Genomic DNA, 23,659 nt, shown 5'->3' with positions numbered 1-23,659 from the left:
TACCTGCCTTGGACTTTGACTCAGAATGTTCGGTGCTGACTTTGCTGTCTTCCCCTTAAATGTGTCCCCTCTCCAGGGCTCCCGACCTGAATAAGTGGAACCACCTCCCACATCGGGACCCAGGTGAGATCATGGGCATCATGCTAGCCTTGTCCCTCTTCCTTATCCACCCCGCTGACATTTAATGCTGTCATAACTCCTGCCGTTCTGCCTCAGATTAAACTCAGAGTCCTACAGACCTTACTGTCCTTGCTCTCGAGTCACTGTCCAGGGAGGAGACTGCAGATTGGAACAAAGAAGATGATGGGAACAGTAAAGATGATGCTGCGGTCTCTGTCCCCTTCCCCGCTAGTGCCTTGGATGAGCTCGAACTAAGCAGGTCTGCTGATTACAAGCTGAGTGGGACTTCGGGTGCAAGCAGGTCTAATTCAGTGAAAAGAGATCGGTTTTAGCCCCTCCTTGGCTTGTGTCCAAAGCCTGGCTCGGACATCTCTTTGTTGTGTGACCTGCAGCATGTCATTTCATCTTTTCTGAGTCTCAATTCGTCCATCTGTAAAATGGGGTGGGGGGGTCATCATCTTACCTCACAGGGGTGCTGTCAGGATAAACGCGAATGTGTATTTAAAGCATGGAGCCCCCAGGAGGTGCTCAATAAATGTTACTTCGCTTTTTTCCAGATGGGGTGCTCTACCTTCCTTATCTGCCCTCAAGAAACATGGGTGGGGGGCTTCTTTCCGACTTGCACTCGGGGGAGACGCACCGTTGTGATTTCATACACATCTCTCCCCTGTCTGCCTTTATCTTCATGATATCTCCCCCCTCCCCCCTGCGCCCTCCCCCTGGCCATTGCCCGTGGCAGCAAAGGCCTGTTTCCAGCCTTGGACCAAACAGAGCAGGGATGACAGACAGCGTGGGGGACGATGGCCACATGAAGATCCACAGCCAGACATCCTCCTCCCTGTCTGCTTTGAGGCCAGACATGAAAGGCCTTTTTAGGGAGATGCAGAGAATTGTCATTAGAGCCTTTCTTCTCTTGATAATGATCCTGCCAGAACCAAAAGAAAGGGAAAAAATACCAAACACATTGATGTGCTATTTATTATAATACACGGGCTGCGGTGTATATATAATCATGAAAGTCATTCTTCGACCAAAACTGCTACAGTATCTGTGCTGGTTTTAATACTGTGTACTATCTAAAATTTTTCTACTGGTAGTTTTAAAGAAAAATTATAGAACTTTAGCATTTTAGAGGAACCCTAAGCTATTCAATCCATCCTCAAAAGAAGCCAGTATCCAGTGATTCAGTCTCTACTTGCACATCCATAGTGATAGTAAGCTCACTATCTCCTTCTTCTAAAGTTCATTGTTTGGGGCCTTCAGGTGATTAACAATCATACCCCTCTCCCCTCCCACTTTGAATCAATTAGGAAGGAGACAGGTGAGTCAGCGGGGGATACCAAATCAGCTTCACTGCTCATAGAGGAGGAATGGAACAGGCAAATGGGACATGAGACCGGACTGGGCTTTCTATACCTCCCCCAAGTCGAGGGCCAGCTTCCAGTGAGAGGTGGGTCTCGAGCAGCCTCTCACCCACCCTGCTCCGTGGGAGACCCTCACTGCCTCATGCTCCACTTGGGTCCAGAGGGTACGGTTATGTAGCACTGTGCTGCCTTATGAGTGGCATGTGGCTCTTGGTCTACTTGACACGCAGAGACCAACAAATTCAGACTCTCACCATCTCACTGGCTGGGTAAATCATTTCCTCTCCTAAGACTCGGAGCCAAACAGAGGCGAAAGCCCAGCAGAAGTTTTCTCCTTTAAACTTCTGAGAGATCCCGTTACGGGCACAATACATGGGGGGAGAGAGAGCATGGTTCTACCCTCTGTGATTGTTTGAATCAATCGATATGATACCTTTTTTTTTTTTAATTGAGCTGAAATTCACTTCTGTTCAAATCCACTCACTCTCCCCAGCTCTGCACTCTGTCACCGTGCAGGACAAGAAGCCAAGCACAGCACCCACCACCACGGGCTCCGTCATCGGCAAACCTCAGTTCTAACTTTGGCTCTCCCACTAACGCGTCATGTCCCCGAGGACGAATTGCTCTGCTTTCCTGAGTCTCCACTTCCTCATATGTGAAATGGGCATAATGACGGTTCCTCCCTCATCAGGGTTATGGCTATGCACTGAGATAGCCAAAGGGGAAGCATTTAGCCTATCACCATACATGCGTTAGTGTAAATAGCACGTAATGTAATACACGAAAGAGAGCGTAGCCCACCCTGTGGTGTGACTCCTGGTGGCTGCTCTGGGAAATGCAAGAGGAAAAACACAAGACCCCAACATCAATCACCCTTTACCAGCCACCTAGGGGGAGGGATGGCCAAAGAGGACCACGCACGCAGTCGTGTGCTCATTCACTCACCTCTGTGGGACATGTTCATTCATTATCTAAAATGTTCTCGCTCCTTGCCCTTGTTTAGGCCCTGAGCTGGGCCCTGAGGCCACAGAAGTTAGCCTCGGATCCTTACAGAACCCACAGATCTAGCAAAGGCTTCGGTGTGTAGCTGCAGAATAGAGAGACCGAGGCGGGAGATCACTTCCAGACTGTTCTTGGGAAGGCTTCCTGGAGGCGTGGGAATTTGAACCGAGGTTTGAAAGATGGCTTGAACTTGATGGGTTGTATAATGGTTATTTATGCCGCAATCACTGCTATATACAAGCCGCTCCAAACTCAGTGGCTTAAAACAACAAGCATACACGTTTACTCCTGAGTCTGTGCCTGACTGGGCGGCCGTGGCTGGCACTTCCACGTAGCTCGCCTGCTGGCAGTCAGATGGTCCCGAATGGAGTTGACTAGGACAAGCGGGCTAACGTGGCTCTTCTCCATAGGCTTCCCATCCTCCGGCAAGATCTCCTGGGGATGGGGTCCAAGGGATCACAGAGGAATAGAAGTGAGAGCCGGCTGCACTGTACAAGTGTTTTTCAAGACTCTGCTATGTTACACTCACTGACATCAATTGGCCATCAGAAGTCACATGGCCAAGGCCAGTGTCAGGAGGGAGGACCCTGCTAAGTTACAGAGCACAGGAAAAGGAGAAGAAACAGAGGCTTCTAATGCAATCAGTCTGCACAGGAGAAATGAAGAGAACAGACAGAAGGAAGGCTGAATGAGCCATTGGGGGTGGCGGGGTGGGTAGCCTTTCCTCCTCCATCTGGCCCAGAGGGCACCTCGGTCACCACAACTGTGGCCACGTGCTGAGCATCCGCAGTATGCCGAGCACAGTGAGTCACATGGCACCGTTACCTCATTTCAGCTGCACAACAACTGTAGAAGGCAGATATTCCCATTTTATAAATCAAGGTTAAGGGATGGAAGAGCCAGGATTCAAACCCCAGTCTGTCAGACACAAAGCCCTCCATGCCTTTGCCCACTTCCCTCTACTTTTCAATGTCCTTTAGGAATCAGGGAGAGAATTAAAGATCGGACCCAGATGGTCAAGACCCAGACGTCTACCCTGAGTCCTACCTTTCATAGGGCCGCATCCCCTTTCTACTGAGTCTCACTTTATTCCAGAGCTTGCATTTTCTCGCCACCGCCAAGACCTTCCCTGCACTCGCCACCTTCACTTAGGCCTCCCGATTTGGGCTTAATTGGGTTTGTGCTAAGTTCACGAGTCTCTGTAAACTTAATGGGCTCTAAAGGGAACGTGGAGATCTTGCTCACCAGGTGTTTACTACCTTCCCAGGTTGTCCCCACTGCGCTCTCGGGCTCATTTCCAAGTTCCATCTGGTTAATGGGTGCAGGTGAGATTGAGCAAGGTGCTGCACACCCTCCCCAAGTGCCCGCACCTCAGTCCCATCCACGGCACACCCAGATACTCCCTACGCCCCAGCAAAAAGATGAAAATGAAATGAGAAACAGTCCAGGCCAGCCTTGTCCCCAAACAAGTCAAATCCATTCCTCAAATCTATCCCTAGACATTTTTGCAAAGAACAGAAAGCACATGACATCTCTTGAGTACCTACTACGTGCTAAGCACTGTGCTCATATTCTCTCATTCATTGAGCAAATTGGCAGAGCATGGATCCCAGAGTCAGTTCGCCCAACTAGGCCACTTGCTGGGGGTCCCCCTGCACCTCAGTTTTCTCACTCGAAGCTGGGGACAATGATAGCACTCACTTCAAAGTTCATTGTGAGGATTAAATTAGTTAATACTTATAAAGTACATAAAACAGTTCCTGGCTCGTGATAAGGACTAAATGAATATTTGCCACTGTTATTATTTCTATTACCCTCACGATTCCGTGAGACAGGCATTTTCCTCATTTAGAGCTAAGAAAAAAGATTTGTAAGGGTAAAGCAATTTACTCCGAATCATCTAACTATACAAATAATAATTAACAATGAGGTTTAAACCTTCACTGCCAGCAAAGTCCCTTTGCCTGCCCATCACAAAACCACCCACCTCCCTTCTCTGTGGACGAGGTGAGTGTAAAGGAAATGGTCTTTAATGCAACAAACCCAATTTTCCTCAAGGCAAAAGCAAAAAAGCTTCCCAGGAAGTGGCCTCTGGAAGGTCCAAGCCTGTGTTCTCTCCTCTTAATTCTCTTTGCCCCCAGAGAGTCCCCTCAGTGCCTGGGCTCAAGACATGATACTCACTTGTACCCATTCTGAGATGCATAAAATGTGACCCTCACCCTGGATCGCCTTCCTAAGCTGCGGTGGTAGCTCATCCTGCCTGGGGCTCAGGGACGGCTTGGTGGATAAGGGACCATTTGAGTGGGCTTTAAAGGTTAGGGCAGTTCCCGCAGCCCATGGAGAGAAACAGAGAGAGCCCCAAAACAGCAACTACAGAGGACCAGGAACAGGAGGAGAGTTTTTGGCTTATCCCCCAAGGGGGTCCAGGATCTGGTGAGTCCAGGGATAAAGTGATTAGGGCTGTGGAAATGGTAGATCATCTTGGAGGTCCTTGAGTGTCAGGAAAAGGCATTTGGGCTTCAGCCTCTGCTCGGCAGGGGGCCACAGAGGGTTTTTAAGCAGGTAAGGTAACACAATCACGGCTGGGATTTAGAAAGCTCAGTGCATGGAGACCTGATTTGAGGCTGTGGCTATTCAGGGGATATTTGCTTCCGAGGGTCAAGTAACAGACTGGACACTAAACACAAGCATCCCATTGAGCTTCCCACTAAAGACTAAGGACCCTGGGCCAAATGCCCCCTTCTTCCTGATTTCGTAAATAACATTTTTTTAAAAAAACAGTCACCATATGCATGGCTGCTTCACAGTATAATAGCAGAGCTGAATCATTGCAGCAGAGACTGGCCTGCAAACCCTAAAATATTTACTCTCGTGGCCTTTACAGGAAAAGTTTGCCAATACTGTGTTAGAGGGAAGCACCATTATCCCCATTTTGCACACGAGAAAACTGCCACTCTGAGAGGTGAAGTGACTCACACAAGGTCACACAGCCTGTAAGGGAAAGCAGGCAGGTGGACAAAGAGGCTCGTGACAATTGTAAGGTGGCCCCAGAATGCCTGACCCCAAATCCATTACAGCCATCCCTTCGGGACCACCCTGTCCCCTTCCGCCCAGCCGCCACTGCGGTCAGCCCAGGGGACTCAGGCGCCTCTTTGCCAGCCAGAGCCCTTGCTCTGGTCCCCAAACCAGCATCAAATGACTCATTTAAAACCTAATGCTTCCACTGTGTCCACCCAGCTGCCCCTCCTTCGGCTTATCGCATCCTATTCAAATCCAAAATAAATTATTTCAGCTCTGCAGCCTTTGGATACAGAAAAAAAAAAAATGAAATTAAAAAATAAAAAAGGAAGAAGGAAAAGCTTTGAAGGGACAGCCTGCCTGCCTCCCTCGCCCACGGTTCCAAGCTCTTTTCTAAGCCCACACTGATAACCCCCAGGGGATGCTGAGCTTGGGGCTGGAGGAAAAGCTATAACTCCTCCCAGACCCTGGACCTTCCACAGGCGGCAGGACAGAGCGATCCGACGGCTTGGGGCACAAATGGTCTTCCATCTCCCTCCAGCTTTACGAAGCACTGTCCTCTTGAATAGGCGAGACTCCCATGTTTTCGGGGGGATAGGAAAGGTGGAGAGAGGAATGAATGAAATCAATTGATAATCATTCATTTATTCTTTAAGGCTGCATTATCTATCTGCTATACGTATGCCAGATGCCGAGCTAGGCTCTCCGCATACAGAGATAAGCAGCCGAAAGGAACCTTGCTTGTGTGCCCATTCTCATCGAACCCCCAAACCCCTGCACTTTATAGTCTACAGAGCCCTTCCTCCTCAAGTCACACTAGGCCCTCCCAGTGCCTCTCTGAAGCAAGCTGGAGTCAATATCAGTAAGAGACTCATTTTACAGATGGGGAGACTGAGGCTTAGAGAGGTAAAGTGACTTACCCAAGGTCACACAGTAGGTAGGTGGCAGAACTACGCCCCGCCCCCCCTCCCCAAACCCCATCAGAGCTGCTGGTAGCATAATGGAGTAGTTAAAAGTCCGGCCAGACTGACCTGGCTTGCTCGCGGTGTGACTTGGGCCAGATTTCTGAGCCTTGCGAAGTCTCACTCTACCCATCTCTGAAAGGGGAAAGTAAAGTCTTGTTGTGTCATAATGGGGGTTAAACGAACAATGAAAAGGATGTAGTGCGGCGCCTGACACACGGTGAGTTCTCCCCGACGGCCTGCTGGGTCTGCTGCTGCTGCCGGATGACAATGACAACGATAAAGGAGGACGTGGGTGGGAGAGGAGGACCGCGATGGCTGTTTGCCGCCACAGCTGACTCCCCGTGGCCTTTGCCCTCAGCCCTCGCTCCCCGCTCAGGAAATGAACACAGACCCGGAGTGTGGTTCTGGCTGCACCATGGACTTCCTCTGTGAACCCGAAGAGATCCACCCACCTCTCCAGCCTGTTTGCCCACTGCAAGTGACGGAGAGGGACAAGGCAATTTCTAAGTCTCTGTCTTGGTCTAACTTGCAGAGAATTTAAGTACCAATAACCAAGAGCAGAGAGACCCAGACCCCAGGTCCAGGCGACTGGAGAGAAGGCGTGGGCAGGGCAGACGCCTCATAAATCAAACACCTGGTCTTTCTGTAAGGGAGCTGAGGCCCTCTCAGCCTGAGGCAGTGAGGGCTCTCCCTTCTGCCTTCCCTTATTCAAGAGGGATGGTTGTCACAGAGAAAGCTAGAAGGAAGGATGAAATCATATTCAGCGGGTTTCCTGACTATTTTGGAGTAACTCTGTTTTTGTTTTGTTTTGTTTGGAAGGGGGGTTGTTTCTTGCTTATCTTATCATAGGCCAGGCAACTGAAGGTTTGCATGTATTAGTTCATTTAATCCCTGCCTCTGCCTCCTGGGGAAGGTCCCTTTGTCCTGATTTGCATGAGAGAAGTGCTGAGGCCAGTGGGAACCAGGGGCTTGCCCGAGGTCCCTTATCTAGTCAGACAGACAGGGTCTCAGTCACTCTGCTCCTCCTCGGCTTTCCTGCACGTGCACGCTTTCTTCGCCCCGGGATTGGAATGGTACCGATTCTCATCCTTGCCCTGCAGATGGGGACACCGAAGGCCAGGGAGGCAAAGAAAGGGCTTGTTCAAGGCCATACGGCTCAACTCCTCTGTGGCCCAGCCCGAGGCAGAGCTGGTCTGGCTGGCTCCAGTGCCCCAGCTCTCACCATGACCCCAGGCTGCCTCTTCTTGTAATGCTCCATTATTTAAAAACAGAAGGAAAGAGACTAGTGCACTGAGTGTTTAGCAGAGATGAAGCTAATCGAAGGCATCGCATTGGTATTAAATGATGGCTCGAGCCAGGCTTGAAGCCTGGACCCTCCCCCTGCCAGGCTCCAGCACCCCGCCCACTCTGGGCCAGCCTCTGACAGCTTGTCAGAAAAGGCTTCTCTTTGGGTGACTTGCTGATGGGCTGATTACACAGCTGGTGTGACCAAGGAGGAAATGGGAAAGCACCTTGGCTTAACCTCCAAGGCGCTACAAGGAGCTCTCACCTTGGGCCAGAGATGGGCTGTGCCGTCTGGGAGCGGGATGGTCCGTGTGATAGTCTCCCATCTGTATGCCCTTTCACAATGGGCACTGTCACCTAAGGTAGGCAGCTTGGAATAGGGAGGGGGCCTGAGCTTAGCTCCAGAGAGACTCAAGCTTCAATTCCAGCTCTAACATTTTACTAGCTGTGTGACCTTAGGCAAGTTGTTTGCCTTCTCTGAGCCTTGGTTTCCTCCTCTGTAGTACAGGAATAAATAATGGTACCTATTATATAAGGTTCTTATAAGTCACAGGTGAGGTAACAGGAACAGCCTTGGGGACAAAGGCTTGAGTTTGACTTCAGCCATCCTGAGTTAGGGGGTTGACAAAGATGTCAAGGAAGAAGTTGGCAATTACGATAAAAATAAATAAAAACTTTAGCTCTGAAGAAAATCAAGACAGGAGAAAGAGGTGAATTGACCTCTTGCTGTGCCCCAAATGGAAGAGCAAACGGGTTACAGGAGTTACAGGCGAGTTATAGGTGACTTGGAGGTAGAGCGTGGTCTGGCGGGAGGGAGCTGGGCACAGGCAAAGAACTGATTCATTAGACATTTACTTAGAGTCAAGCCTTCTGTGAACAGCCCCCTGTTCAACCCCCTCAGCAACCTCATCCTGGTTTAGATCCTGGTTTTGTGACCCTCTCTGATCTTTACATGCCTCATCTGTGAAATGGAGATAATAGTAGGCCAACCAGCTGCCTTCAGCATCACATGCCAGGTGCTGATTCTGCGGCAGGGCCTGGTCTGCCCTGATGCCTTAGGCACCTGCTGTCAGGCCTGGAGCGAGGTGGTCAGGATGGACCTGAGGGCAAAGGGGCAAGCAGGAAAAGGGGAGGGGGACCCTGCCCCTGGGAGGAAAGGAAGGAGAGAGGGAACAGTCAAGGAAAGTAGCCTTCAAGATTCATGAGGCGGGAGTCAGCGAATTCATTCACTTCATCTGCCTGGGCCTCTTTCCTCTCAGACGTGGACTCGTGGACTCGGTACCTGCTCATTGGGATTAGACGAGAGGGTGCAGGGTGCTCTGCAGAGAGAGCCTGGCAGGTGGGAGGCGCTCAGTAGGCAGCTGCTCCCCACGGCAGCCTGCCCTTAGTGTCTGGGTGGGAACGCCCACACCGAGGAGCTCCAATCAGAACGTGCGCGTCTGCGTCATTCACCTGGGCATGGTCTGTGTGTGTGTGTGTGTGCAGGTACGTGTGAGAGCACGCGGTGTGATTGCTATCTAGTGTGTGTGTCGAGGTGAGTGTGCTGTCTGTCCTCACAGTGCTTTAGGGGGAAAGAAAAAAGTGTAAGGGGGGATAGAAAGAGGAAAGGGAAAATTGAAAGAGTGGCAGACAAAAAAAAAAAGGAAAAAATCTGTAAAAACACTGTTTCTGTCTCCCTCCCTTCGTCTGTGTACATGTGTGTGTATACGCGTGCATGTGTCTGAGTATCTCTCTGTCTCTCTCCTCTCCCTCTCTCTCTCTCTCTCTGTCTCTCTGTCTCTCTCCTCTCTCTCTCTCTCTCTCTCTCTCTCTCTCTCTCACACACACACACACACACACACACACACACACACACGCCACACTCTCCAGCCCTCCCCATGCAGCCATAGCCTCTTCCAGACACTCCTTGACCTTTCCAAATCATCACCCTTCCCCTGGCCCTGCACACACACCTGTGGCCAGATACCATCGAACCCACGCATCACTCACTTCCCGTCCACCCGCCAGTCTCTGGATCTGCCTTCCAGCTCTAGGATCGCATGTCTGTCTGTCCCGCGACACCCACATCCGTAGCAGAACGCTAGGCACGCACATACTGCACACAACATACTGCACTCTGCACCAACATCCACATGCCCACACAGCTCCCCACGATGTAACTGCCCTCTCATTGTCATCCTCTTCGACCACCCGCAATAGAGTGTCTGCTAGAGGCCGGGCTCTGTGCTGGGTGCCGGGAGGATGACAGTGTAGAGCTCACAGTCTACATAGGTGATAATAGGGAACCCTTCTTCCCGGCCCCTGATGTTTCCTCTTAATAGTAAGAGCACAATTAGTGTAACTCCTGCCCACTCTATCTTTCACTCTCGCTGCCCAGGGGACTCGGGAAGACTTATGGCGTCTCATTTGTGAATTGGGGAAGAGAAACTGAGCAGGCTCAGCTTAGCTCAGCCCTCCTTCCTGGGAACAAGCTTGAATCTGAGCACACAGGTCCCCTCTGCTCCTCCTTGCCCTAAACCTTGCCTGGGAGGGCTGCCATGTAGGAAGCATGTCCCCCCCACAGCACTCCTCACCGGGGTGGTTGAGCCTTCCTAAAGCTAAGTGTCCAGGAACGGAGCCTATAGACCTTTGCACTGTTATGAGCTGTCACAGAGACCCCAATAACATACTCATGCACCCCCCCAAACAATTTATATCCATCTACTACATTACATGCACACATCTCTATTCTCATCTTAAACCAACTCTGATGTACAATCTACTCCACATGTTAACCCCACCCATCCCCCAGAGGACCCAGACCCACACGCCTCTCTCCATTTCCTTCCCTACGTCCATCTCCATGCCCCCCTCAACAAGCCCCCACACTTCTCAAAAGCTCTCCTCGCACACCACCTAGGCTCTCACTGCAAGACATCCCCCTGCCAACGGACAAAACCAGATCACGTCACAAAGCAATCTGGCCCAGCTAAAGAGGCTTTACACTCGGCTCACAGATAGATAACTAACAGGACTATCTTCCCAACTAACGGGGGCGGAGGGATCTGCTGGGCTCGGTTGCTGCCAATATGCATTTAAATGACCATATCTAGGAGGAAATCTACATGAGGACTGAAGGGAGGCTGGGACACAGGGGGAAATTTCCCCACTGTAATAACTGTGAGGTGAAGCAAATCAACAGAAAGCTGTACACTCACTTGGGGAGAGAGTTAAGATGCTACTGTGTGCTGGGACACTTATTGGAATCTTCACATTTTTAATATAATGGCATTAGTGTCACGGTTCCTTACGTATTAACTTTACCTACCGCACGTAATGAACGGAGGGCTATTTCCTAGTGCGTGTGATGCTTGGATGTGGGTACGGGGCGAGGGCATGTGCTTAATGACCTCCTTTTGAATCTGGACAATATGGCGCAGTCCTGAAATGCAGACAGAGACTTCATTTGAAGGCAGAGCAGACCTCCTTCAAAGCTAGGCTCCACCACTTAAAAACTAGGTGACCTTGGGCTCCCATAACTGTGGGAACATCTACCTCCTCGTCTGTAAACCAAAGACCATGATGCATACCTCCAGAGTTGAATTGAAGAGTAAATAAGTTATATAAAAGCGCTTGACAAGTAATAAGCACTTAATAAATGTCATTCATAGCCCTGGTTTTGAATCCTGCCTCTGATACTTACTAACTGAGTGACCTTGAGTAACCTACCTACCTTAGCTTCCTCATTGTAAAAATGGCGATAATGATAGTCTTGACCGCGATGAATGCACTCAGAGTGCTTAAAGAGTGCCTGCACTTTGTATTGGCTCAATTCACATGAGTTTTCTTCATCAGCATCATCAGCACCAGAAGTCAAAGTTGCTGAAGTTTGGGAGAGGAGGAAGTCGCGTCGCATGTGAGTCTGAAGGGAAGGAAACCAGAGAGGTGGTAGGTGTCTGAGTACCACTGACGTGGCAGGTGAGCAAGCTCTGGGGTAGGGCAGCTGCAAGAACCGAAAAAGAACAGGTGGAGATGGATGGGGGGTGCTTTCCGGCCGGGTTGTCTGCAGGGTGCGATGCCACGCGATTGCCCCTCCCCGTAACCCTCGCTCCTTCAGTCAGGGTCCTGCGCTCCATGCCACAGATGTATGTGTGTGTTCATTCGGGCCAGGAGGAGCAAGAAGAAGGAACTGGCCTCCCGCTGCATGACAGGAAGACTTCTGCCAAAGATAAAGAACCAAAAGCAAATCCAAGAACAGGAATGCGTGAGAGACGAGACATCTGAGTCAGAGATCGTGGTAAAAATGCGAGTTCCCAAGGTGTTTGTAGAAAGCTCGAGATGTTTGGACTTCTACGCAGTATAGAATGAGGATTCCAGCCAAATTTATCCAGCTCTTAGGAGGCCGAGAACTTCTAACTCACGTGTATGATATGAATATGTCTATAAAAGACTAAAGAGAAGGAAATATACCAAATTATTGAGAAGTAGTTGCACAATTATAAACTTTTTTTCTTCTTTCTTTTTCCTTAAGTTTCTAAATTGTCAACAGTAAATCCACAGTATAATCAAAAAATATATTAGAAGTAAAAGTCATAAAGCGGGATCCCTTAAAAGTCTATATTTCTCCTGGTCTGGATTGAATGTATGAGAGAGCAGGACAGGCTCCCCGCTGTTCTAGACAATACATTCCTAATGACAGAGTTTAAGCTGGGCGGTAACGCATCACAGAACTGGGCCAGCTGTCAGCACCATAACCCGCACTCCTTTGGCGTGTGCTGGGTCCTAGCCACTTCTCCCCCCACCCTAAGCCTGTGCTGCTGATGTCTGGGACCTGAGCACAGGTGCAATGGTTACCCCGACTATGATTCATTCTGCAGGATTCCATCTCAAGCCGTAAGCTGCCGAGACCTTTGCTGAGTCTGAGTCTGTCTTCCAAAACATTCGCGGAGCCTCCCGGCATCCTGTTCCTGGAAAACTGAGATAAGCCTGGCATCCACGTCACCTTGTCTTCATTCAGTTATAATGTCTAACATTTACTGAGCAAGTTCCATGCATCAGGGTGTGTTTTACGAGCTTTATGTATTAGTTCATTTAATCCTCCCAATAACCCTGCAAGATAGATGCTAGCATCTTCCTCATTTGACAGAAGAAAAAGCGAGGTATTTGGAGGTTAAAGATCTTGTCCAGGATCTCAGCAAATCATGTGGCAGAGGTAGGATTTGGCTCCACGCTCTTCAATGACACACCATCCAGTCTCTGAAGCGGTTACCAAGGGCCAGGCTCTCTCATATTGGTGCAGAGAGGAATGATGCCTCCCTTCAAAGAGCCTAGGGGGCACTCCGGGTAAATGTCGTCAATGCTATAGGTGGTACGCTGGCTTTCCTACTGTGGGACCTTGGGCCAGTTACCTACCCACTCTGTTTTATGGTTTCCTCGTCTGCTAAAGGAAGCTGAAAATAATTACCTACTTTATGGGGCCGTCGAGAGGATTAAACAAGGTAACACATGTCAGGCACTTAGAAGAGTGCCTGGCACATAGTTAGTGCTCAGCTAACATCTATTATTATTACGGTAGGACATCATGAGACACAAAGGAAGGAGCCGCTCGGTACTTTCCAAGAGGTCTCCGGAGAGGTGCCCAAGCCTGAGTGCTGCAGCAGCAGGAGGGCTTTTCTCTAAGTAAGCAGCGAGGAAAAAGCTCAGGCTTTGCAGACCGCTAAACAGCAGGAGCCAAGGGCCAGAGGCGGGAAAGCAGGAAGCAGCGTGTTTTCACTCCCCATGGGCGTTTACCCACAGGCTGCTGTTTTCCCTCTACTGGGGAAGTGGGAGCAGCCTCCCCTGCTGACCTGGACAAACCACCTTAATTTGCAGCCCCTGGGGTGGGAGGGCAGCTGAAGACTTTCCAGGTTTTAGCTCTGTTTAGCGCTGGAAGAGCCCAAACTTTCGCTTCAAAGAGAAAAGGCATTTGAAAGGCTTATGAAAGGGCTTACGAGGCTTCTTGTACATCAAACACGCCTTACAAAGCAACATTTTGATGAGTTAAGTGCAAATGAATCAGAAACACAAGGATTAAATTTCCCTTGAAATACACATAGGTTTAAAGATTAAAGGGAAATTGCCTAGCAAAACGTGCTTTGGGTTAAATACTACAAAGCAGTTCGAGTGAGTTCCTGTCTGCCACTTCCCCTCTGCTATTAGTATAAATAACAACAATAATAATAGTATCAAAACTGCTTGATATACTTTTAGCTCACTCGGGGCCTATGGGAAGCATCTAGGTAGGTACAAAAAAAAAAAAAATTAAAGCGTAATGATAGAAAGAGAACCTCATGCAAGGAACGAAGATGGCGCGGCAGATGCTGGCAGCTGTCCACCAAACCAGCTTCCGCTTGCCTCCGCGGCTCACAGCTGGACTAAGCCTCTCCGTCTGTGTTTCCGCCAACAGAACCTAGGCAGAAGCAGGCTCTGTCTCTTTCAGGCCTGGCCCATAAAAAGCCCCCATGCGTTCTTCTGTTCTCTCTCTTTCTCCAACTGACAGCTGGACATTGGCGCTGAGCATGTAACCTTGGAGGTCACATGTCGAAGATGGCAGCCTTTGTCCATCTCACCGCCAGAGGACTTTATGTGAACGCAAAATAAACTTCTATTGTGTGAAGAAGCCATCAAGGTTTCAGGACTTCTCATTATAGCAGCTAGTGTCACTTTAACCAAGGCAGATCAATGCAGTGCCACATGGTAGAATAAGAAGAAATTTGTATCATAACCCAGGACACCTGAGTTCTAGCCTGTGCCTCAAACGTGCTGTGCAGGGCTCAGGATAAGGCCCTTCCCACCCTCTGAGTCTCAGTTTTCCTGCTGGTAAAATGAGGAGATTAGAAGTCCAGCTGTAATGGGCAGGATTAAATGATTCAAAATAACAAATTTCAGAATGAGCTCTATTCTAGTCAACAAAGGTCGTAGAGATAAGTCAGTCCAAGCATTTAGAACATAAGTTTGAAGATAAATGACGATAATATAAAATAGCAGAAAGTAAATAATAGGTGATAGATTAGATAGATTGATGATGATGATGAAGATAGATAGATAGATAGATAGATAGATAGATAGATAGATAGATAGACAGACAGACAGACAGACAGACAATAGATAGATGAAATCAGAGTACAACCAGCTCTGCCTGGGGGAACGTGGTGGTATAAATGAAGGCCACTAGGAGACAATGACACTTGGACTAGGCTTAGGTGAGAGAAGGCCACTGTCAGGCTACCAAGGTGGGGTGCTATTCCAGACAGTTCTAGGGATTTTGTAGCTGAAAAGGTCCTTGTTTCATAGATGGAGAAACTAAAGCCCAAAGGGTCAATTAGACATACAGCTGTTGAGTGGAAAACTTGGATGTCATTAACAAATTTCCCAGAGTTTCAGTTTTGGTCCAGATTTAGTCCAGATTTTTTTAAGTACCGAAACTTATCAAAGGCAGCTTTTTGTTTTGTTTTGTTTTGTTTTTGTCTAAGTAAAAACCTCTAGGAGGACAGATCTGAGATTCAAAGGGCAGGGCAAGGCTGCACCAGCTGACCCACACATCAAGGAGAGCCCCTTAACATTGAGCAGGACATCCCCCTGGGGCTTGGGGTGAGAGGAGATGGAGGTTGAGAGACATATAACTCAGTCACCCCAGTTGCCCCTGGTGGCAGCCATCCATCCATCAGACATTTGAATGTGGCCAGCTAAGACCAGAAGAAAAACACAACTGAGCTCCAACTAAATGGACAACCCCGGGCTCATGAGCTAAATAAATGCTCATTGTATTAAACCACTGAGTTTTAGAGAGGTTCGTCACACAACATTATTATGGCAATAGATAATTGGTATACACATCCATACTGCAAAGGAGGGTGGGAAAACAATATCTGGTATTTTCAGCCTCAATAATGAGAAAGAATAATGGCTACTGGATAGGCAACCAACAGTGTCTGCCACAGCAGCCAAGAGTAATGAAAAATATCCAGAAGGCCAGGGAAAGGTGAAGACAATGCCAAACGCTTCTATATAATTCTTCAAAAGGGATTGGGCAGTGGGTGTAGGGTTAAGCAGGGAAGGAGATCAAAGTCCTTATGCAGCCAAGATTTATCAGGTCTTTCTGCCTGAGTTGTGATGATAAATACATCAGGGACTGTATTATCATCAAGACAATTGAAAATCAGAGGACAACTCACTGTAATACAGAATTCATGAGCCTTTGGAAATAGTCTGTATGAAGGCATTTCTCCCAGGTCCCATGAGCAGAGTTTGGACGTTCACATTCTAGTACATGGTCCATCTCTGAGCTGAGCCCCCATACCTGGCAAATCCCCTGAGAGAGCACACACGATTCATCCTAGGGCATGGTCCTCACCAACCCCACAGCAAGAAGTGGAATTAACCCCATCTTTGGCCAGGCCTACCACAATCCTTCATGTGATGCATTTTCTACTTCCCGGTAATCTCCATGTTCTCTTGGAATTCTTACCTCCACCGTAGGAGGTTGATGTCAACCCTAAACTCAGATGAGAACACTGAGGTTCTGAGAGCTCGTTCCTTGCCCGAGGCAACGAGCAAGATGATGAGAAAGTGCTTACTCTTTCTGCTTAGCAGCTAGCTATACTCTGGATCTCCCTATATCTTTCCCCTTCACTTAATTTAGGTCTCTGCTCAAACACTAGCTCCTCAAGGAGACCTTTCTGTATCACCCTTCCTAAATTGCCATTCTTGTGTCTTTCCCTTACTCTCTTTTATTTTTGTTAATAACTCTTATCACTACCTGACTGGGTAATACTGCAAGTTCTCTAAGAGTAAGAACTTTATTATGCATACGGAGATATTCCTAGTTCCCATGACAGTGATGGACACAAAGTAGGCAGTTAATAAGTATTTGTTGAAGATAATGAATGAATGAATGAATGAATGAATAATATAACCAGGTTGACCTTCCATTCCATATCTGGAAGCACAGAGCCTTCCAGGGTCATCCTAACCCTAACCTCTTGCTTCTGCAGAATTTGCTCTGTTAATGGAACATCTCCCTTCTGCTCATGTTTTACCTCTATTCCACATCGCCTAGACCCAAGGAGAAACTCAAATCCTTCTGCCATCTCCACTAAAAACATTTCAGACACACAGACCATTCTTGGGCATAGTCAACTTTACTGACCATCTGCGTTAGGGAGTTAGAGAAGGAATTTATGTTACGTGAATACAAACAATTTTGTATCAAACATCAGAAACCCCAATTTTTAATAAGTCCTCTCTTCCCTCCAATGTCAAGGAATTTTCACCAGCCACTTCCCCCATTCCCTCATCCTTCTCACCACCTCAAGCTCTCTTTCTGCTCTCTTCATCTCTCCCATACCTTCCTTCCCCCATTCCCTTCCTCTCCCCCCCTTTGGCTTCTCTCTCAACTCTTCTTCCTGAACAAAACAGAGCATCTCTTTCCAATGCTTTACCTCCTATGGTATCTAAACCCCACAATAAGATATTTTTATTAACAAAGACAACATCATCCCTAAAAGAAATTCAGGTCCCTCCCAAATTTTAAGAGTTTGCTCTGCTATGCAAAGCAGAGCTCATTAGAGTGTAAACACAAAGCAAGTTGGAGAGATCCACCCTTACTGGCCCGCCTACTAAATATTCATTACCTTACTTAAGTCTTCTACATGACAAAAAGCACTGAGGCCAGGGACCTAGGAGTCTTCCTGGAGTCTCCTACTCCTTTGCCTCTCATATCTAATCTCCATTTAGTCTCCCTAAATATCACTCAGCGCAGCCCCCGCCCCTCTTGCCCACCTCGTCTGCCACCGTCCGGGCCAGCGTACACGTCGTCTCTCCCCTGGACAATGGCAGCCACCCCTTCCATCCTGTATTCATCCGCCTCCGCCTCCCGTCTATTTTCAACGCGAAGTGCTGCCTATGAGATCTTTCTAAAACACACGCCTGACTGTGTTACCCTCTTGCTTGCAAACCTTCTGTGGCTCCCCACTGCCTAAGAAAAGGAAGAAATCCCTCCATCTGATCCATGCAGCCCTTTAAGATATGGCCCTATACATGTCCCACCTCATCCCTTATAGTCCAGTCAGGGTGAACACCCGACGACTCTTTCTCACTTCGTTCTCTCTCGTTTTCACTCTTCGCACCAGCAGTTCTTTCTGCCTACAGCTTCATTTCCTACATTTTCTCTGTGTGAGCATTCTTACTCTTCCTTCCACGCTTCACATACCCAAATCCACCTTCCTCTGGACTCCATGGCAACGATGCGTGTTCTAACACAGCCCTTATCATGCTGAGCTACAATACTTGCTCTGCTGGTCCAACTGCCACTCTGAACCATGACTGTCTGGAAGGCTGGCACTGAATAATGTTACTGTCTCCTCAGTGCTTGTGCTTTATGGGTGCTGAACGCATAGTCAACGCTTGGTGACTCTCCGTTGAATGAATGAATGACTTAAGATGTCCCCTGTCTCCCTTCCACCACTATCGATGACACACAACCACCGTCTTCCCATCACTACCACCTGTTCTGCAGCATTTTATTCTCATTCTTGGTCATTTCATGAATCAAGTTTTTCATCTTTCCTTCTTGTGATTTGAAAACTCTGGGTTGATATATATAAGCTAACCGCCATTTCTAGGATTTGAATAAAATATAAATCCTCTTTAAAGGAAAGTGCTTCTCACCAACCACGTCCAGTTCCCTCAGGTCCTCCAAGCTGGGTTTGAAAACAGGGTTAATAAAATGAAGTCTTATTCTATGAAAATGCCTTTCAATGATGAATTAGTACTGCTAGAGAAGCTCTGTCTATAAAACTTGTAAAAAATAAAGAGACAAATGAAAGAAAAAATTCTCATAACTCAAGAAGCCTAAAGAATATGTTTGCAGACTCTAAAGTCTCATGACCCCAGTTTGAGAAATACTGGACTAAACTGTCAGAACTATAAATAACCTAAGGCCGCCACCTCTTCCGGCTTTCTTGTCACACAGTTGAGGAAGCTGCAACCCAGATGGAGGTGTGGCTTGCTTAAGGTCCCACAGCGATGCAGATTAGAACCTGGAACTCCTGGCACTTAGTTCTTCTTGAATCTACTTTCTCTTTGAATTATCTTGATCCCTACTCTACCTAATCACACTCTCTGCACATAATTACAATCTTCTTCTACTTCATTTTTGTGCTACTTGACTCGGTTTATTTGAAGGAAGTAGGTATAAAATTCCCCCCCCATGAAAAACGTCAGACAGAAAAAGTCGAGAACATTGTGATTTCACTCATGTAAAACTGAAAGCAAAAAATGAACAAGACAGACAAAAACTCATAAACACAAAAAGCATTCTCGTGATTACCAGAGGAAAAGGGGTTGGGGGGGGTAGAAAAGGGTAAAGGGGGTCAAATAGATGGTGACAGAAGACTTGACTTTGGGTGCTGAACGATAATATATAGATGATGTATTATAGGCTTGTACCTTTGAAACCTGTATAATATTATTAACCAATGTCACCTCGACAAATCTAATTATTAAAAAAAAAAAGAATCGATAGCCTCTTCTTGTCATTGAAGAAAAACGGCAGACCGGTACAAAAAGAGATGTTTCAGTCTATCACTCTCTGGTCGACGACAGACAAAACTCCCACCAAGAGAAGCAGGCCTTGACATGACCCTCCCAACCTAAACCCTTCCCATAGCCAAACAAATGTCCTCACTCTCATCTCATTTAGTCATCCGTTTGTTCCTTTGACAAGTATTAATTGAGCATCTGTTGTGCACCAAAGTCCCTCCGAATCAGGAAACTGAATCTCGGAGAGAGAGAATGACTTGCCCAAGGTCACAGATCTTGAAAACGGCATAGCCCAGACACAATTAGAACAAAATGAATCATTTTATTTGAATTCCCCAGACTCTTGGAAGCAGTTCACTTTAGAGCAAAGATCCCATGCAAAACTGGTCGATGGATCTGAACGGAGACATACACTTTAAAATAATAAACAAGAAACCATTTATAAGGAAAGAAAAAGTGAAAGGCAGAAAAGTAATGAATCACCATTGCAAGTCGGTACAAAAAGAAAAATTAGTTCATAAAAATGCAGTTGGATAAATAATAGGTTATTTCATCATGTAAATATATCCCCAAAATAACTTTATTGAAACGAAAACATCTATCGCAGCCTAAACTATTCATCACACTAACGTATATCTAGAATCCTAACAAATTTATGAAAATGTTATACTCTATAATCTTCCTGATCCAAAGCAAATAAATAGTTGCGCTTTGACTGTCTCATTACGAAATGATTAATCACAGCTGCCAAAAGCAGCCAAGAAGCTAATTTTGATTTCTCACGTTGTGGGTGGCATTTGGGGGAGTCTCCAAGGACTGTATCTCTGAATATCAGAACTTCTGGAATGAAGATCTCATTTCTCTGCCTGCCCTAATCTGGACTAACCTGAGGAAGAACCATCATTATCACTTTCAAGCTGAGGATAGCTTTTTCCAGCTAAAGAAATTTAAGAGCTTCTTATTGGGCAAGATAAATCAGGAGAAGGAAGGAAGGATAGAAATTAATGTCCACCATAGTCATTTTCTTTTATCCTCTCAACTTTCCAAGAGATAAACTATTGTGATTGACCACAGGTGAGGAAATCGAGGCACACATTTACCCCAGATCACTTAGAAATTGGCTTAGTAAGGTGACTTACTTGTTCAAGTCAGCCTAAGACTTTCCTAGTTTGAGCATCGAAAGTCCCATGTCCTGGAAACCTCATCTCATGCTGGCAAACTAGGACAGTTGGTCACCATACCCAGGGACTCAAATGTGAGTTTACCTAATTTCAAAGCCCTGTGCTCTTTATATTTGTACATCACCACCTCCCCCTAGAAAACTCAGAGGGCCCATTTTGGTGACAAGGACCCTTTGGACTTAGAGACAAAGGATAGGGCTCTTGGAGACAGAAGACAGAGCATGTATCCAAGTTAGGCCTCTAATCCTAGAAGCTGTGTGCCCTTGGACCTGGCTATTAAATCTCAGGACTTCTGTTTTTTCAACTATAAAACAGAAGAAGGAGAAAATGGAGATCAGACTAAATTATCTCTACATCTTCCTCCAATTCCAACGCTCTGTGAGTCTAACTAGCCTCTACCTGTCCTCTGCTTTCTGCCCCATATAAACCATTCTGGACCTAAGAATCCAGAGGCAATAAGAACCCTCTCATGTGTGTTTAAAATCCTGTTCGATTACCTTTATAATTAAAACAAGAAGTTAAATTTTTACTTTAGAAATCTTGTTCCATTTTTTCATTTTTTAAAGAGTTTATTTTGGAAGAGAAGCTAGTTCCTGCAAGGAAAAAAAAAACTTTCTGGCTGAAACTGTGAATTTTTTAACTGCAAGCTCTTTCAAAGGCAAGAAGACAGACTGTGAAACGATGGTTGCTAGGGAGACAATTGTATTTAAATTATCAGCTCACAATAGACTCAGCAAAGATATTGATTGGGTGTGAGAGGGTAAAATTATATTTTTTCAAACTGGGGAAAAACTTGAGGGTCTGGCTGAAGGTTCACTCTTCCCAAGGTGGAGAAAGGCTGTGATTGTACTGTTTTTCTTTGTTTAATTGGATACGCTAAAAACAGAAGAAAAAAAAGATGCTTGCTTTACATTCTCCATAGTACTCTCTCCCTCAACGTAGCTGAAACTGTGAGAAACGAACACATAGAGAAGTTTGTTGTGCTCACTAAGAAACTAATGGTTCAAAGGGAAATTTTTCTAACAATCCCAAAGCCAGCATGTATGAGAAACTAATAACAGGAGAGACATTCATACTGCTTTCTATATAGAAGAGCATTTTTCTAAGTAATTTCCTGTATTAGCACATTAAGCCTCACAAAAACCCAATGAGGTTATTATTCTTGTTTCCATTTTACAGACAAGGAAACTGCAAAGGATTAAATAAGTGTCTCAAGATCTCACAAATAGCACATGGCAAAACTGGGATTAGAACGCAAGCATCTAAGCGCCAGAATCCAGGCTGCTAATGTAGGGAAGAGGCGAAAGAATTAAAAATGTTAATCAAGCCACAATCAGAGACTGCAAGGTGCTGATCAGCCCTGCAGCCAGGCCAGGAAGACAACTTCAGAACAAAATAAGATTTTTGCTGGAATTGCTAACAGCCCATTCCCCACACCTGTGAAGGGGAAAAGGAACCAAGAAGTCATTCTCTGTGGCTAAAACCACGGGGAACCTGTGGAGTAAAGGCTGGGAACTGGCCGCAAGCCTTTCACTCTACAAACTCTCACCTTTCCCACTGCATACTCTTCCCCTTCCTCATCGTATGTCCACGTCAAAGGAAATGGGTTAACAAAGTTTTTTAAACAATAACTCACAGGAACTCAAGAATGATATGTAAACAGAATTCCCTGAACACTCGGGCCCCTGCTCACTGTCTTTCCACGTCTCTCTTGGTCCCTCACTCTGCCTCTGAGAGGAGACCACACTCTGTCTCTGGAGCGTTACCCCTTTTCTAATAAACTTTCATTTTGACTCTATCTTTGTCTTGTGTGTTGAATTCTTTCTACAGTCTCTGTCAAAGGACCCTCTTCTTCTCGGTGAAGGGTTTGTTCTCCCTACCACCAACTTGGGAAAATTTTCCCTGTCCTGTATCACTGCCACATCTGCATCAAACAGCCTCTCCAAGCTTTTGAGCCCCCATTGGCATAATAACCCTATAGCCTATGGACAAGCTCCAGAAGAAGTGTCGTCAGTTAAAGATGCCCAATAGAGATAGAAAGATACGTGTTCTTCAAGCCTGGAGAGAAAAACCAGCATTGGATTAAGTCATAACTGATGGCATTTAAGGACTAGCGATCAAATCAACACATTGTTTCTAGATGTGATTCCAGTCTCTACAACCTTATAGAAAAGGAATGACATTTTTAGCTACTTTTTGACTTAGAGGTTGTTTGATAGCAAGGCACAGACTCCTTCCCCGAGTTAGCTCAGGCAAGGAGAATGCTCAGCAGGCTCAGAAATGTACCACGAATCAAGGCTGCCGGCCACATGGCTTCTGCTTCTCCCTGTACTTTCTTTCTCATCCAGGTTCCTCTGCTTCTCCCCAGCCCAATGTGACTGGCAGCTCCATGTCCTGTAAAACACATCCTCCAGCGCCCGCTACTCATTCTCTTTCTTCAAACTGTCCTGAGAGAATTGTTCAGAGGCCAGCCAATTAGGGAACTGGAAGATCGTAATTTGGTCCAAAATCTGTGAGGTCTTGAGGAGGGATGGCAGGTGGAGAGAAAGAGGACTTGAGTCCTCCCTTTACTAGACTGTTACGTAATGTTTTTATTCAAGTGTGTTAATACTTGCTTCTGTTCTTGAAATAGTAGTGAGTTGAGCCAGGATATCTGCAACCCTGACCTTAAATTTCATGTGTGTATTTTTTTAATCAGTGAGTTCAGATTAGTTTAAGTCCTCACTGGCAAAAAACAAACAACTTCCTCCCCCCCGCCCCCGCAAAAAAAGGCATAAAAATAAAGGGAAGTATTAATTAGCCCTCAGACTATCGATAAGAATCAAATGAGTCAACAGACATGATCTCAAGAAGTAGAAAATTAGATCTATTACGTAAAAGTTTCATAGGGAACCAACAGAAGAGCTCATTGCTATGGTAGCAAGATGTGGAAAACAATTTAAATATTCATTAAATAAATTATGATACGTCCATGTGATAAAATAACATCTGGCCATTAAAAAGAATGTGGCAGATCCAAAGATACTCAGGTGGATCATTGGCCAGGGTGTAATGAGTGAAAAAGTAAAAGTGCACAACAGAGAAAAGGGAAAAGAAGGAGTTGATGAAAATGTGTGGCTTGAACGGGGTGCCTCTGAGGGGTGCAGAAGAAACAAGGAAGAGCGGT

At 46.6% G+C, this 23,659-nt stretch overlaps 2 long non-coding RNA genes across 3 annotated transcripts in view; both read right to left on the bottom strand.

Annotated features, from left to right (window-relative positions):
- Positions 1 to 23,659, bottom strand: part of LOC107506253 — a 74,900-nt gene that overhangs the window by 12,572 nt on the left and 38,669 nt on the right. The gene's annotated exons all lie outside the window — the stretch shown is intronic.
- LOC118600373 lies at positions 1,081 to 11,437 on the bottom strand. Its single transcript, XR_004949981.1, has 2 exons — positions 11,061 to 11,437; positions 1,081 to 2,921 (listed from the first exon to the last, which is right to left on the bottom strand). It is a non-coding gene; the product is annotated as an uncharacterized LOC118600373 (long non-coding RNA).

Source organism: Rousettus aegyptiacus, unplaced genomic scaffold (genome assembly GCF_014176215.1).
Source record: "Rousettus aegyptiacus isolate mRouAeg1 unplaced genomic scaffold, mRouAeg1.p scaffold_m13_p_3, whole genome shotgun sequence".
Lineage (NCBI taxonomy): Eukaryota > Metazoa > Chordata > Mammalia > Chiroptera > Pteropodidae > Rousettus > Rousettus aegyptiacus.
Note: the sequence above shows the minus strand (reverse complement) of the source record. Positions and strands in the feature narration are given on the sequence as shown.